Genomic DNA, 14,071 nt, shown 5'->3' on the forward strand with positions numbered 1-14,071 from the left:
TATAGGCCAGGAGGATCACTCCATGGCTTGGAAGCCAGCCTCACATGCTGGGGGAAAAGGCAGCTGAGATAGAGAAGGGACTACCAAGTAAATGATGCTTGGAGGGCTCGCTTAGAATGGGAGATATGTGCTGAAAGTAGACTATGGACCAAACATGATGACCACTTAGTAACTGTATTGCAAACCATAACACCCCAAAGAAGAGAGAGAATAAAAGGGAATGTGCCTGCCACAGAGGTGGGGGGGAACAGAGGGGTGGCAGGAGGGATACTGGAAACATTGGTGGTGGAGGATGGGCATTGGTGGAGGGATGGGTACTCAATCATTGTATGACTGAAATGTAATAAAAAAAAGTTTGTAAGTCTGTAACTGTATCTCACGGTGATTCATTAAAAATCATGTCTCACTCAAGTGAGAGAAAAAATAAATAAATAATTTGTTAAATGAAGGGGCTGCTCTTCTACATCATTATTATTAATTTTTAAGTTTTCCAAGTAACAAAGGTCGATTAGTAGAAAGAAGAAAGTTCCTACCTGGGGGGGGGGATAGAAAGAGAAAAGTCCAGCTCTTCTACTTCATGATCAATTTGAACTCTAAAGTGGTGTATTCAATAAAACCAAGGCAGTAAATCCAGCATTTTATCCTGCTATTTCCCTTTTATTTTTCACTTTGATTTCCTACCTCCTTCAGAACAACAACATATATACCATACATGTTGAATACATATTATATATTATATGTTATACATCACCTGTATCACTTGTAGTCCTATTGACCTTTGATTTGCTCGAGCAGGTGTCAGAAACATCTCCATTTGTCCCTGTCTCAAGCTAGTGCAGCCCAATGATACCTGCTCGCTCCAGGAACAGGAAGAGCCTCAAATCATTCACTCAGAGATTTGACGAAGAAATCTGACCATCTAGTTGGAGGGCGGCCACAGGTCTTCTGACGTCTTGTGGAATCCAGTCGGTAACAGCTCTAGTCCAGTGGTCATCTCTGAATTGCATTACATGACCAGCCCATCTGATTTTTGATGCCTTGGCAAACGAGACAGCATCCCTGATTTTTGACCGTCGATGGAGGTCAGAACTCTGGATTCCTTCTCTCACTTGAGTGAGACATGATATTCTCAGCATAGCTCTTTAGATTCCTCTTTGGGATACCCTAGTAGCATTCTCATCCTGTTTGCGTAGGGCCCAGGTCTCTGAGGCATATGTTAGTGCAGGAAGAACTGTGGTATCGAAAAGATGTGCCTGGAGTCGGAGGTTCTTCGTTCTCTTAACCACCTCTTCGATGCTCTTGAATGCATTCCATGTTGCTCTCTTCCTCCTGCGCAGTTTTGGCACCAAGTCATTCCTTATGTTGATTTCTTGACCCAGGTACACATAGCTGCTGCATTCGGAGATGTTTGTTCCATTGAGAACAAATGGAGCTTCAGGCACCAGTTCATTTTTCATGAACATCGTCTTGTTGAGATTCAGCTGCAGTCTGACCTTTCCACACTCGTGGTCGAAGTCGGCCAGCATTTGTACTGCTTGGCTAATGTTTGGTGTTATGAGAACGATGTCATCAGCAAAGTGGAGGTGGTGTAGTTGCCGACCGTCTATCTTCACTCCCATTCTTTCCCATTCTAGTAGTCGCATGATGTTCTCAAGGGCGGCACTGAAGAGTTTTGGTGAAATGGTATCACCCTGCCGCACCCCTCTCTTTACATCAATGATCACTTCCTTGTAGAATGGTGAGATCCTGGTGGTGAATCCGCAATACAGCTCGCAGAGGATTTTGATATACTGAGTTCGAACTCCCTGTTTGGCCAGGGCTTCGATGACAGCCTCAGAGTCAACAGAATCAAAGGCCTTCTTTAAGTCTATGAACGTTAGACAGAGCAGCATCTTGTACTCTCGTGAAACTTCAATGAGTTTCATCACAGTGTGGATATAGTCTATTATGCTGAATCCCCTTTGGAACCCGGCTTGCTCACATGGTTGTCCTTCATCTAGTGTTCTGCCTATTCTATTCAGGATGACACCAGTGAACAACTTGTAGACAACAGACAGCAGGCAGATTGGGCGATAGTTGCTGATGTCGTGGATGTCTCCCTTCTAATACAACAGAATGGTCCTACTGGTTTTCTACTGGGATGGAATCTTGCATTCAGACAGGTAGTGTGTGAAGTGTCAGGCCAGTGTATTGATGAGTACTGGCGGCAGATTCTTCAGGTGTTCGTGTCTGACCTTGTCCGGACCAGGTGCTGTTTGCTTCTTTACCAGCGAAATGGCGTGTCAGATTTCAGAAGGGAGAATGTTGGGAACGACATATCCATCCTGCGGAATTTGGTATGTGGGCAGGTGGACATGGCTGTCAAAGAGATCCGCATAGAAGTCGTGAATAATTTTTTCCATTGCCTTTCCGGATGATGTGATAGATCCATCGGGATGTCAGAGGGCAGTCATCTTGGTCTTGTAGTTGGTGAAGGACAGGCGAGCGTTGCAAATACTTTTCCTGGCTTCTGCTGCACTGGCCAACACTGCTGCTCTTCTCTCTTTGAGATCTTCCTTTATCGCATCTCTGCACAGCTTTGTAAGCTCGGACGTTAGCTTGTGGTTGCCTGAGGCTCATGCCAAACCACGTTGACGAATGAGCTCGAGAGTTTCCAAAGACAGGCGTCTGTTTGTGGCTTTCTCACTCTCAGCATTCTTCGCACAGACATGAAGGTGCTGAACCAGTCTTCTTCATCGATGTTGTCAAGGACGGCATCTTCCCACGTTGCAGCAATAGTGCCAAAGAGCTCCTAGTTGGTGGTCTTTTTAGACTTAAATTTTGCAGAATTTTCCCCCCCTGCTCTATGAAGTAGAATTTCGCACGAAGGAGACGGTGGTCTGATCCCGTTTGGAATTTTGGGACAACAGTAAATGAGGAATGTGAGGAATGAGTGGAGTGATGTATAGTTAAGTGCTCAGTCAAGAGTCTGGTTTAATTCTGTGTTTTATGTTTTTGGTTTGGGGGTGACACCCAGCTGTACTCAGGGCTTACTTCTGGCTCTAGACTCAGGGATTACTATTGATGGGCTTGGAGGACCATATAGGATGCTGGGGATTGAACCCCAGTTGGTTGTGTGCAAGGCAAGTGCCTTACCCACTGTACTATCACTCTGGCCCCAATAAACCTGGAAAACATTACTATCATTACTGTTGTGGTTTACATATAACACTCGCTTAGATTTCCCTCTATTTACGTATGACTTCTGTCCACTTGGTGCCAAGGAGTACCTCTCAAATAATATAACATATGGAGGCTGAAATGTGTGACTCACAGGTGCCATCAGAGCTTGTGCAGAGTCACATTGAAATGGATATTATCCTGAATCCCGGCAAGAATTATTGGCACAATAATCCCCAAAGTCTGAATTTAGCAATTAATTTCATCAGCTATGAAGAACGTTAGAGTTATTTTGTCCTCAGTATCAACAAAAATGAAGCAATTGTTAATAAGTTGAGAGAGAACGTTAACCACGTTGCCAAGAGAGGCCCAGCTGTGTGTTGACAGAAGCCTTGGCAAAGAGTGAGCTGAATGGTCTGGGATGGCATTCCATTCCTTTAAAGCACTTCCACAGCTGGTGGCCAGTCATATTATAAGCTTTGCTGACAGGCGCTAATCTAATCTGGTTTCCCATTTATTCTGTTTTATTCTTCTCAACACATCCCCAGATTCCCTTTGGTTTTCCATTTTGGCAATTGTAATCAGTACACCAAGTTCCAGCTTGTTGACTTCTTTTGGCCTTAGAATAATTACACTGTAAATCCTCCTGGTGAAACTAAGTGTACATTTTCTTATCTGATCACGGTCTCACTCATTAGGGCCCTCTAGCCCTTCCTGGTGGTCTGTAGATGATATTAGATTCTTATATCTTTAGGATAACTAACACATCTGGTAGTGTTCCAGTATATCTGACAGCATTTGCACGTCCTTAGGGTTTATTTGGAAGGGGTATTATGTGCCAAATTTGCAAGTGTTTCCTTGGCTTTGAGTCTTTGTCTAAGACCCAAGAAAGAGAACCATTTTGAATGAATGCCTTTAGGCTCTTTTCATAAAAATGTTCTGTTATTCTTTATGTGGGTTTAGTTTCTGCCCTAGAAGATAACCACGAAAACAAAGTGAATGGATTTTTTGTTTATTGGCATTTTTCTAGTGTCCTGGAATTTTTTGTTTTTTGGAAAGAAGTGGGGATTGCAGCCACACCCGCCAGTGCTCAGGACTTACTCCTGTCTCTGTGCTCAGGGATCACACAGGACAGTACTTAGAGGACCATATGAAGTGTCAGAAATTGAACTGAAAGTGGTCATATGCCAGGCAAGATCTTAAGCCCCTGTACCATCTCTCTGGCCCATGTTCTGGGGTACTTTAAAGATACCCCCCTTTCTGTATGTAGAAATTACTCCTGGCCCTATGCTCAGGAATCCTGGAAGTGCTTTTAGGGGCTATATGGGGTGCTGGGGATCTAAATGGGTTGGTTGCATGTAACGCAAATACCTTAGCCCCTATGCTATCTCTCTGGCACCTTCAATAAATATCTGTTAAATGAATAAATGAAATTACTCAGTAAAATAATTGAGCATTTAGGTGTTAGTACTTTACCTGGACACGAACATGCCTACTAACTAGAAAAATGTCCTTGTGGCACATTTATTCTTTTTTGGTGAGTAACATACTGTAAGTAAAGGATAACAACAGATAGAAATTATTAATGATGGTTCATGTTATAAAGAGCTTTGTCATTAAATGATGGAAGGCTGATTGAAGGAGATGAGCAAAAACAATTTAATACAGAAATGCAAATAAATGATCCCCAAGAAAAGCTGAAGGTAGATTATTTCAGGCATTACAAACTTATGGAAGAGAAATAGCTTTCTCTGCCAGAAGAAGAGAGAGGAGATTGATGGGACTGAAATATAGTGACTGCAGAGGGGATTAGACAAAGTTGAAGAGGTACAAATGAACCACTTGTTATATTTTTTTATAGAGTGCAATAGTAAATAATGAGAGGGTTCTGGGGAGAGACTTATCCAATTTATAGATCAGTTAAAAGGAAAAATGCAAGTATTATTATTAGTTGCTGTTGTTGTTATTGTTGTTTGCTTTTGGACCACACCTTGGGGTGCTTGATGGCTACTCCTGGTTTCATGCTCTAGGGTCCATACAGTGTCTTGGATCAGACTCAGGAGTCTAATATGCAAAGTTTCAACTTCTCTCTACCTTTGAATACTTTCCCTAGCTCAGAAATATGCAATATTTATTAAAAAGAATTCAGTGGAAGCAGGGGAACTGGTTTTATTTTTAGGAGTCTGGTGACTTAAGTGGTGCCACTGGATATGAAAATAAATGGGTCACCTTCTAATACTCCGTGAACACTGACTACATGTGCTGAATTCAAAGTATGGGAAAAGATGTACAGGTCCTTTGCAAAAATGGTTTTCCCTCCCTCCCTTCTCCCCTCCGAAAGGGGTGAGAGAGAGAGAGAGAGAGAGAGAGCAAGATCTTTAACTAGCCAGAGGCCAGAGACCAAAGAATTTACACTATCACACTATCTCTGTCCGATAGAGAAAATTCCCACCCACATCTAAAGGTCTGAGAACCAGAATTGCTGATGGTTTAAATGCCACTCTGAGGAATGCAAGCTTGAGCTATTTCAAGACATCTCAGATAAAAGGCTTAAAAAAACCCCCAAAAATCCAAAAAAAAAAAAAAACCCAAACCAAAAAAAAAAAAAAGCCCACACTTACTCTTTTTGTTCTATTCAGATCCCCAATTAAATGGTTGAGACCTATGCACAGTAGGGAAGGCAATCTCCTTGACTAAAACTACCAATTCAAATATCAGTAACATCCAATAATTCCCTCACAGATAAACCCAGAATAATGTCTGCACAAATATCCGGGTATCCTGTGAACCAGTCAAGTTCAAACATAAAAAATTAACCATCAAAGAGACACAAACTGTAGTTAGAACTAGTTTTGTTTTGGCATATTTTATTTGAAGTCCAGAAGTAAGGAGGGTTTAATTACATATCTGAATTATGAATTGAGAGGTCAAAAGTGAGATTTTTAAACTCGAGATACAAATTTGGAGTGTGACAGAGATAGCTAATTTGCCTGACAAACATCGATCTCTCTACCGTATGAATATGATTCTTATTTGTTTGTTAGCAGAAATAAGCCCAGTTACGAAATCTTCTTTCCCACCTTCTTTTGTACTCAATCACATGACACAGTTATGATCAGCAAAGTACATGTAGCAATTGTGAAATGGTTCTGAGAAAACTATTTTAAAAAGTAATCGATTCAAAATACTGATACAGCCCAGATAAGATCTGGAGCTGCCACGCAAAACGGACCCTCTGCTCCTAAAGACTATGATCCCAGAGGTCTTCTAACCCATTTTGGCACCCAGAGCGGCTTCTTACAGAAATGCATCTAGACTGTGAACTGAGCTAAAATATCAGAAATCCAAAACCAGAGCTCATAGAGTCTTCATTCTTAGCAATGAAAAGAAATTATTAAATGATGCCTTTACAGCAGGCCTGACTGTTGGGGGAAAATTCCAAACAATAGTAGTGAGGTCTCTATTGAAATATTGAATGTATTCAAAATATAGAGAGAATAAAGTGAAGATCATTAGCGACTTAGGTGGGGGCTGGGTGGGAGGGGGTATTTTGGGGTTCTTGGTGGTGGAACATGTGCACTGGTGAAGGGATGGGGGTTCAATCATTACATGACTGAGACTTAAACCTGAAAGCTTTGTATTTTTTTTTTTACGGTGATTCAGTAAAATAAAAACTTAAAAAAAACCAAAAACAAAATACTGATACAGCTAACTTTTGATAATAAAGTGACAAGTACATGGGAGAGAAGGTGAATAAAATGATAGAAACAACCCATAATACAGTCATGTATCAACCCGAACTATTTATCTCCGGATGCTATATTTCTTGAGAAAAATCAAACTTCTAATGTGTTTAAGCCATTGTTATTTGGTTTCTTTTTCTTTTTTTTTAAAAAAAATTTTATTAATGAGGTTTCTGTTTTTGACTACAATTCCTAACTGATAAAGGCTGTCATTTGCATAGAGATAACATATTAGTGTTTTGGCTGCAAATAAGAGAAATTATGACTTAATAAAACAATTTTTAAAATTGTATTTAACTAGAAATTCAGATGAAACACAGATTACAGTGCCACTTATTCTAGGGGTTCAACAGAAATATTAGGGGACTATTGTACCTCCTCTATTTTTATGTTGTCATCTTCTGTGTAGGCCTTATTACCTTGTCTCCCTGCTCAAGTTTAGTGGGAAAGAAAACAGTTTTCCATAAACAGTTTATCATAAATAATATCTTCATGCTGAAACAATTTATACCAGCCCTCATCTCTGAATGAATTATTGTCATATGAGGAATTTACTGATTGGGTTGACCTTGGGTTCTGAAGTAACAACCAGCAAACAAGAAGGTTATTGTCTTCATTAGCTTTGATGATTTACATACTGTTCCTGCAACAGTAATCAATACTCACACTCTGGATATTATATACTGTCATCCCATTGCTCACCAATTTGTTCGAGTGGGCACCAGTAATGTCTCCATTGTGACACTTGTTACTGTTTTTGGCATATCAAATATGTACGGGTAGCTTGCCAGGTTACAATGAAGGAGAATTTTGGGTGAATATTGAAGGTTTAACTAAATGTTGAACTTTACCATTTTATTATTTTTTTATACTTTTTTATTACTTTTTTATTTTATAACTTTACCAGTTTATTACTCAGTATCTAAATCTAGCTCTTTCCCATTCAAAAAAACACCCTTAAAAAGCTCACACCTGCATGAAATACATTCTCTCCCAAACAGGACAGCTAAAAGTATCTACTCTTTTGACTCTATATCTCTGACTTAATTGTTACTTCCTTCTGTGTATGTGTATCTTCTCATTTTATGAGGCTAAAACACCATTAACTATATCTAACACAAAATGTCTAAAAGTAGCGGGTCATAATAAGCAGTGAAAATTCTTTTTAGTAAAGATCAGTTGCAAAAGCCATGGTACCTAAAATAAACTTATTCTTATGGTTGGGAATAGTTGGTTCTTGTGTGGTGATTTCTTGTGACGCATACCTAGTTCTTCTCTCTGGAATAAGTTCCACTTGAAAGTTCTCTTCTATCTCCTTCCCACGTTCTTCCACCAGGAAGATCATTTTTCTCTACTGAGTTTCTATGAGAAGACATAGGGTAGGTTGCTCTTTCTCGGGTTACCAACCTTTAGCAACTCATTACCCCAAATTCTGAGTCTAACAGATTTAAGTTTTAAATCACAGTTTAGAATCATCAAGCTTCGAATTTCTTTATTTTTAAAATTTCCTTTAAATTTTAGTAGGTTTTCATTATACATGCATTTATAATGTTCACTGTGCAGTGCTGTATCAGAAGATTTTAGTGTGGTCATGGTATTTTAATTGGAGACTATTGTCTCCTAGCAACAAGTCTCTGTTCCTAGAACCTTGTTTAATGGCTTCTATCCATAGCTGATGGGTGTCTGGAGAGATTTCAAGCAACACTCTTTGAGTTGGCCGACATCAATATGTTGCATCCATTTTCACACAGAGAATATTTATTGGGAGCTGTCTGAGTCTCATGTCTTTCTCATGTCACAATTTTATATCTTTCAAAATCACCTTGCTTCCAAGTGGTACTAATATAATAATGTTTGTTAAGGAAATAATTCAATTTTCCTGAATTAGGTATTTTAGCACCTACAAATTTCATCATTTGGGATTACAGGTAGGCCCCTTGTAAAAGAATATGTTTCTTCCCTCTGTGTTTACAAGGAGCCACATTTAAAGTGTGTCTCTTTTGTGCATAAAATGACACACCATAGACATCATGCTGCCGGACCCCATGTTTCATTTGGGGCACCCCAGAGGGGTTGCTGGTGAGGCACCTCTCTGTTCCAGGAGATCCCGCAGCCACAATCCTCCAGAACTCAATCACCACCATGCTCACGGCTGCTCTCCACACACTCCAGCTGGGTCTCACCCACGAGTGAACATATTCCTGGACCACACGGCCGCATTTGTGGCCACAACATCTCATACCCCATACCACTCATATTCTAAGAGTAGCACAACACATTAAATGGGGTTTAAAGTAGAAGCAATCAATCTTAGAAGAAAATATATGTTTACATTTATATACACACATATATATGTACATAAACACACAGAGCTCAACTTTTAACAACATATTAGTAATCTCTTGAAGAAGGGCTTAATGGCCCCTTGGTGAAATACAACAATCTTCACAAACTCTTCCCTATGGAAAGTTTTTTGGAGCATTTTCACTAGTTTATTCATAACAAACAGTACAAATAAATTATTTCACTTCTGCTTTGGGGCAGGGCTTGGGGTTCGGCATGTAAAATATCCAACATTGGTGGTGGGAAGGTGTAATGGTAGTGGTATTGGTATTCGAATATTAAGTGAAATCAAATATTGTGAACTACTTTATAAAAATTAAGTAAAATAAAATAAAGTGTGTCTCCTTCTTGTAAGATTTCATTATGCCCTAACCAAAGCCAGATGTGATAATAAAACAAAACCAAAAATAGATTTCACTGTATCAAGAATAAAGGACTTCAAAATATGCTTCTTACCAAAACTCTATAATTACTATAGCCTTTTTAGATACAATAAATTTTGTGTACAAAAAAAGTTATTGTTTCATTGACACCTTCAGTATGGACATCTTCAGTATTGTATAATAATACTATCAGAATAAAATAGTAAAAAATAGTATTATTCCTATTTTTAATTCTTCACCTGCTATTAAGTCAGTGTTTTCATAGTGCTCCATATCCTGGTATCAAAATCTAAATTAGTTAAAATGTGCCTGCTGAAAAGAGCAGAAATGTAGCAATGTGGGTACAAGTAACTATTGAAACAGGGTTGAGAATGAGCCTGAGACCACAATGATTTGGGGTTATCTGTGGCAGCCAAAATAGTCCAGTTGGAGATAATCCTGGAAGATTATGATCCTGGAGCTGTCAGAGGCCATTATGTGCAGCCAGAGAAAGATGCCAATTCAGTGGAAGAAAGAGCCAAGAGCTGGAGAGATGCCAAGTTCTGATGGACCTCTGAATCCAATCATGCGTTAAGCCACATTATTTCTGGTTTCTCAATTAAGAAATCAATAAACATGTATTTTCTTTTTAAGCCTGAACTGCAGTTTCTGTCCAATTCAACAGCTTAGGTTCCTGGGTTTATCTTAATAACTGGAATATGAGAAGGCACTCAAACTCACCTAAAATGATTGTAGAGATGAAAGGGACATTTAAGACTGTTTAATCCAATTGCTTCTTTTTGCCATGTCTGGATTCACATAGCTATTTACCTCAAAGTCATGTTAGATGTTCTTGATCTTATGTCCCTCCTGTAACTTGCACTATTTAACACTGATTGGAAGTGCATTAACACACTGTTGGGCACTACATATCAATTTTCCAAGAAATGTTCAATCTGTCCTAAAAATTAATCTTGTCAATAGTAATGCATCTTCCATTAAATTCTGAGCAGGTAAGACTGACTTCAGTTCTGCAGTATACCTCACTCGGAACTGCATTTCCTTTTTTTTAAAAAAAATACCAAATATAAAACCACACTTTACCTGGTGTTCCCTTCTCAATGTGAGCTGCCCCTTCCTCCAGCATGTGGGGCCAGCTTCCAAGCCTAGGAGCCAACCTCCTGGTACTTATCTCTACTATTCTTGGCTGTTAGTCTCCTATTCTGTTATTTTATTTTATATTCCACAGATGAGTGCAATCTTTCTATGTCTGTCTCTCTCTGACTCATTTTACTTAGCATGATACTTTCCATGTTGATCCACTTATATGCAAATTTCATGACTTTTCTAACAGCAGCATAGTATTCCATTGTGTAGATATACCAAAGTTTCTTTAACCAGTCATCCGTTCTCAGGCACTCAGGTTTTTTCCAGATTCTGGCTAATGTAAACAGTGATGCAATGAACATTCGAGTGCAGATGTGTTGGTTTGAGGACCTGCACGGGATGGGAGATGCACTCTTAAAATATAATATAGACCAAACACGATGGCCACATAGTGCCTCTGTTGCAAACGACAACACCCAAAAGGAGAGAGAGAGAACAAGGGGGAATGCCCTGCCACAGAGGTGGGGTGGGGTGGGGGGATGGGGTAGAAGAGTGGAAGGGATACTGGGAACATTGGTGGAGGGGACTGGGCACTGGTAGAGGGATATAACAAAATGCAAACATGAAAGTTCACAAGTTTGTAACTGTAACTCATGGTGATTCACTAATTAAAAAAAAACCCAAATATACACATCCAATTGAGAAATATCACTCAATTTGATTGGAGTGAAATACTTTTCTGCTTGTTTTGAAGAGATTGAAATTTACAGAATATTTGTAAAGATGATACAGAGAAGTAGTCTTACCTTTTCTTTACCCACTTCCTCCTAATGTCATAGTTGTGAGCATTCTCTTAAATTTCAGTGGGGACAAAGAAAAGATTCCTAGAAATCTTAAAAAAAACCTTGGATAAGGATCCCAAAGAAAACTGCTCTGATAAATTAAAAAAAAGTATGCTTTTTAAAGGTATGCTCAACACAAAAGGAAGATTTAGCAATTCCCTGGTAAGCATTGAGGTCCCCAGCTGCAAATGTGCAACCATTATTCCTGTCTAATTCCATGTGATTAGTACCTTAAATAGGGTTCTAAGACCCAATTCCAAAGCAAGTGTGTATGAAGGCTTTCTCACGCTGACTGGCAACTTTCAGATACCAGCAGATACCCATGAATTCAAGTGAGTTGTAACACCGCTTGCCCTGAGCCAACATCACTTTCCACAGTGAACAGCTTTCTCTTAAGAACACACTCCACTTCAGATGCCAGTCAGAAATCAGATTTCGGGCTTTTGACCAGCTGGTGATAAATCAGGCTTCCATGATTCCCCTCCTCAGGTCCAATTAATTAGCTATGGTGGCTCACACAACACTTTTATTCATTATATCACCAATTTATTATCATAGATATTGTTCAGGAAGAGCTAACTGGAGGAGATGCATAGGACAAGGTAGAGAGAAAGTGCATAGAGCTATCATGCCTTCTCTAGGCAAAACATCCTCCCTGATTTCCAGGTGATTTGGGCACTACATATCAATTTTCCAAGAAATTGGAAAAAAAAGCAAAAAAAAAAAAAAAAAGCTCACCAACCTGGCAGCTCTCCAAAGCCCTTCCTTCCAGGTCTTTGTTGGAAGCTTTGCTATTTGGCCATGATTGAGTAAATCACTCTCCATAGAGCCAATAGGGAACTGAACTTGTTCTCTAGCTCTGCCCCCATCCTACAAGTCAGAGAAACCAGCCCTCATTTGTGGTGCTTCCCAATAGCCACCACATACACATAACAGGACACTTTATCACTCAACACTGAAGAAATTCCAAGGCTTTTGAGAACTGTGAGTCAGGAATGGTGGATGAAACCAAATACATATGAGAACCTTATTTCTTTGATGCTGCAATATTACACACTAATCTTTCTCTTTGTCCTCATTATTTACTTACAAATGGAGCTCATTTCTGATCTGCAATATTTGGTGGAGTCCCCCAACCTTATGGATGCCAGGCCAGGTTCTCAGAACACAAAATGGGATAAACAAGCAGTTTCTTTTTTTCACTATCTGAGGAAAGCAGGAATCAATAGTCAATTGCTTTGTATTTGGAAAAGAAGGGATAGCATTAAATTTTAACTTTCCTTTCTCAACACACAATTCCAGATGGTCTGACTCTGGGAAGAATCTTTTTTGGGGATGGGGGTAGGGCACGACACACCAAGCAGTGCTCAGGACATACTTTTGGTTCTACACTTAGGGATCACTTGTGGAGGGCTCAGAGGACTACATGGGATGCTGTGGCTCATAACTGGTCAGCCTTGTGCAAGGGAAATACCCTATCTGCTGTACTATCACTCTAGCCCCAGAATCTTTACCCTTTGCCAATTTCTTCTTTCTCACGTTCTTATCTGCGGAGACCTGAGCAAGTGGTATTTAAAGTAAATTATGCAGTTCAGATATCTTCAAATGTTTTCCTTTTTTAAAAATAAATTTTAGTTTTTCCTTGGTTGATAAGAGAATATGTGGTAGCAGTTATACTGGAGAGTTCTGGAGAGTTCCTTGAAGTCCTTTCGACTGAAAGGGATTTTAAGGGGAATCATCTTTGAGGGAATAGGTATGGGTATGTATGTAAATTCACTAACTTGGCACACTTTCTGTATGATCTTGTAGTACCTTCAGAGTGTAAAGGTGACTTAGATGATTAGCAGAGTATGAAAATAAAGATAAGAGAGGATAAAGGGAGAATAGTAGTAGTTATATTTATCTTCTAGTTCTTCTTGTTTTAGATAACTCTTTTAACTAACTTGTCATTAGTCATTTTCAGTGTATATTTTAATAAAGCTACCTGGGGATTTGAAGTCTTTTGGAGGATTTTGCCAATTAAAAAAATGCATCACTGTTGCTTTACTTGGGAATCTTTGCTTTCAAATGCACTTCTTAATTCAGCAGTTTTCTACTGCTGGCCCACGGTATAAAAAGTTGAAAACTACTGATCTATCTCACCCAGTTTAGACTGGGTGAGATATTAAATTTTGTAAATAATAGTTTAGGTAAGATGTTTACAATAGTGTTAAAGTCTATGATACTGATACCTAAAGTTATTTTTAGCTGCAGGTATGGGTGGTGGTGGTCTACAGATCTAAAAAGACTAAAACCAGTCTTAAATGAGTGACTTTTCTACTTGAGACTTTCTCCATAATGGTCATTACACTCTAGGTTGTTTATGTAAAAATTTGCCATTTTTATAGATACCCACAGCCTCCAGAATCACAGCACCCAGACATAAAATTAGTGCACTGAAAGGTGGAGCCCTTCATTCTTTGAAATTTGAAATCCCATTTCTTTAGTCAAGCCTTGGCTGCCTCTGAGGAACACT

Source organism: Sorex araneus, chromosome 6, assembly GCF_027595985.1.
Source record: "Sorex araneus isolate mSorAra2 chromosome 6, mSorAra2.pri, whole genome shotgun sequence".
NCBI classification, from domain to species: domain Eukaryota; kingdom Metazoa; phylum Chordata; class Mammalia; order Eulipotyphla; family Soricidae; genus Sorex; species Sorex araneus.